We start from the raw sequence: 3,863 nt of genomic DNA, 5'->3' as shown, positions 1-3,863 counted from the left end.
TCTACAGCAAGTTTGAAAGGTTCATTTAAGCCAACTGGTGAGATTCAATCCCGCCCCCCGCCCCCAGCCAAACACACATGCAAGGCTTCTTCAGCATTGCTAGCCACTCCATGCCAAGTGGTTGGCTCGCAGACAGCTGCTTATCTCCTGTTTGTACCTGTACAGCCATGTCAGCTAAGTCTATGTATGCCTCATTCTGCACTTCTGACACCATGCAGCATTTCTGGGCCCAAAAGCAGGCTAGAGAGGAAAGAGGAATGACTTGACATATAACTTCACTCTTAAGAGCCTCTCAGAACCTCTTGTACAACAACCTACAGGCCTTTAGAAATGCCAGGTCATGTGACTTTTGGGCAAGTCCTCAAGTTACCAACTCCTTAATACTAAAGAAGTGTCACTAAATTATAAAGTATATTATTATGACATTACTTCAGCATGCAAAGTTTCCTGCCTGTCCACTCCCTTCCAGGATGGGACAGTATAAAAGCCAGAATGGAATGGACTGGAACGGACCCTTTATTTATAAAAACCATGACAAACACTATGGCATGTGTTAGAGGCACCTGAGAACAATATTTTAGGACAAATCAACCAAATTCACCAGTCATACATGACTGTATGGGAGGGATGCAATCATAGAATCATAGAATCATAGAATAGTAGGGTTGGAAGGGGCCTACAAGGCCATCGAGTCCAACCCCCTGCTCAGTGCAGGAATCCAAGTCAGAGCATCCCTGACAAATGGCTGTCCAGCCTCGTCTTGAAGGCCTCCAGTGTGGGAGAGCTGTGTGATAATAAGCCACACAATTTCCACAGCAACCATGTTCAAATACCAGTTCCAGGCAATAGTTGACATTCTCAAAAAATGGCCCAAGACAGCAACTTTCACATGAACCAACTCAACCAAATTATCCAGTTACACATAACTACATAGGAGGCATGCAGTACGCCACAAAATGGCCACAGAAACTATGTTTGGATACCCGTTCCAGGCAATAGTCCGTATTCCAAAAACAGTCCAGAACAGCAACTTCCAAGTGAGACAAATCAACCAAACTCACCAGTCACACATAACTACTGCAGGTGGGAATGATACAATATGCCATAAAAAAAACACTACTACTCAATATTAGAATTAAAAGCCATCTTTAATGTATATTACAATAATATCACAGAATCAAACACACCTCAAAAATTAATGATGTGTTTCTTTAACTTTTAGCCCTATCAAGTAACATCTGATATCATCAAATTAAAGTTGTCTATTGTTAAATCAGCGTGATTTATATTCAATTATTTTTTAAAAGCTTGCTGGTTTAAGACCAGAGTTAACGCTATCTCATGTTTGCTCAAGATCCACAAATCCAGGAAATTAGAAGCTAATTCTGGTGCCTTAACTGACATGCCCCATGATCAGTGATGATGTTGTACAATGTCATGGATTATGCTTGCTTACAACTTACCCTCCATGGATCCACATTTCTCCTAGGTCTTTCAGGGCCAAATCCACACAAGGAGGATGGAGTGTCTGGGTGGGACCAGCAAAGATGCCCCATGTTGTCCTGGTCCTGTATTGCCTTATGAAGGCATCTGAGTCTTTATTGCTGGGGGAATCCTCCTGTAGGTTGAGCCAGGCCTGTTTGTTAGTTACATCAGTAGCTGGCAGGATGGGTTAAACCATGAGAGGGAGACCGCTTCTAGCAGTAAGACTAGATGTAAAGCAATATAGGACCAGGACAACATGGAGCATCTTTGCTGACCAAGGAAAAGTGTGGGTGCATGAAGTTAAATGAAATGGGTGCACATAGAGTGTGAATGCATCTTCAGTGTAACATGTGAATATAGTGTGAGATACGACCCTTGCATGTCCTTTTCCCACCACACAGAAAGTAAGAGCAAGGATTGGGGCCCTTGTACTGCATTTACTGGTGTGAGGCCCTGATCCTTCTGATCCCTCCATCTATGCATTACATCCCCACCCCTCCCAAACTATCTGAGGGTCAAACTTGATGTTAATGTAAAGATGTAGCTAGGTTTTCTTTCTTTTTTATTCAAAAGTAAGCTCATGGAACCTCATACGGACCAGCACCTTAGACAGGTGGGTAGGGGGCTTTACCCTTTTCCCTATGCCTGCAATTTACATTTCAACTGCATGCCTTTTGGGTAATATAAATGGGAGGCATAGCAGGGAAGTATGAATTCTCTTAAATCTGTTCTGTTTGTGTTCCACGGATTGTCAGGTGTCCTTTATTTTGTTGTCCACTCATTGATGGAACTGGATCTTTTCTACAAGAATTTCATTCATTTACAAATGCACATTAGTGCGCTTGCAAGCATGCACACTTGTGCAAGTGCAAATTTGCACAAATCCCCCGCAAAATAAAAACTAGACTGCAAGGCTGGTTATTGGAACATTGTTTCGTGGTGGTCTGTGGCTCACTGCATCACTCCCATCCAGTTATGTGTGACAGGTGAATTTGGTCGATTTGGCTTATTTTGAAGTTGCCCTTCTGGGCCTTTTTCCAGAATATGGGCTATTGCCTAGAACAGGTATCCAAACGTGGTTTCTGTGGATGTTTTGTGGCTTATTGCATTTTCCCCATGTATAGCTATGTGTGATTGGCAAATTTGTTTGATTTGGCTCACTTGGAAGTTGTTTCAGGCTGTTTTTCAAGAATGTCAGCTGCCCAGAATAGCTATCCCAATGTAGTTTCTGTGGATGTTTTGTGGCGTAATACATGCCTCCCATGTAGTTATGTATGACTTTTGAATTTGGTTGATTTGGCTGATGTGGATGCTGCCATCCTGGGCCATTTTTCAAGAATGTCAACCATTGCTTAGAACGGGAATCTGAACATGGTTTCTGTGGAAATGTTGTGACTTATTGCATCCCTCCCATGTAGTAATGTGTGACTGGTAAATTTGGTAGAGTTGGCTCACTTGGAAGTTGCTGTTTCAAGCTGTTTTTTGAGAATGTCGACTATTGCCCAGAACTGGTATCTGAATGTGGTTTCTGTGGAAATTTTGTGGCTTATTGTGTCCCTCCCATACAATCATGTGTGATTGGTTAATTTGACTCACTTGGAAGTAGAGATGTACAAACCCCACAACTTCTGTTCCGGGGGGGAACGCAGCAGGGAAATTTGGGCCGCTTGGGCCTCACGGATTTCCCTGGAGCCTTACCGCATCCATCGGGTTTTGTGCAGCAGCTCTCCTCCATTCTAAATGGAGCAATCAGCTAATGGTGGCCACCATTAGTCAATCGTGGGGAAAATACAGCCATAAATTGTGTAGTTTACAGCATTTGTGGCAATAAAGCACTTCCTTCTATGTAAATTGTGCCCATTTACACCATAATTTACATGGAAGAAAGTGCTTTATGGCTGCAAATGCTGTAAACTATGCAATGTGCAGCTGTACTTTTCCCGCAATTGGCTAATGGCAGCCACCATTAGCTGATCGTATCATTTAGAATGGAGGAGAGCCACCCCACAGGAAATCTGAGACACCGGAGGTGAGTTGGGTCGGTCCGCTGTGGACTTCACAGGTCGGATTCTTGAGAATCCAGCCTTATTTGAATCCACCTTGGATTTTTCTGCCATCCCTACTTGGAAGTGGCCATTTTGGTCCATTTTTCAAGAATACAGACTATTACCTGCAACAGGTACCTGAACATTGTTTCTGTGGAAGTTTTGTGCCTTACTGTAACAGTCCCATGTGGTTATGTGTGACTGGTGAATTTGGTTAATTTGCCTCATTTGGAAGTGGCTGTTGCGGTCCATTCTGTTCTGTTCTGGATGTGTTCTGGGCATCAAGTGTTAATAACAATATAATTTTTCAAGGATTTCTGTCCTTTACTGTAA

Source organism: Heloderma suspectum, chromosome 1 (assembly GCF_057233095.1).
Source record: "Heloderma suspectum isolate Gila_16-S chromosome 1, 16-S_ref, whole genome shotgun sequence".
Taxonomy (NCBI): domain Eukaryota; kingdom Metazoa; phylum Chordata; class Lepidosauria; order Squamata; family Helodermatidae; genus Heloderma; species Heloderma suspectum.
The sequence above is the reverse complement of the archived record's forward strand: the minus strand, read 5'-3'. Positions refer to the sequence as shown.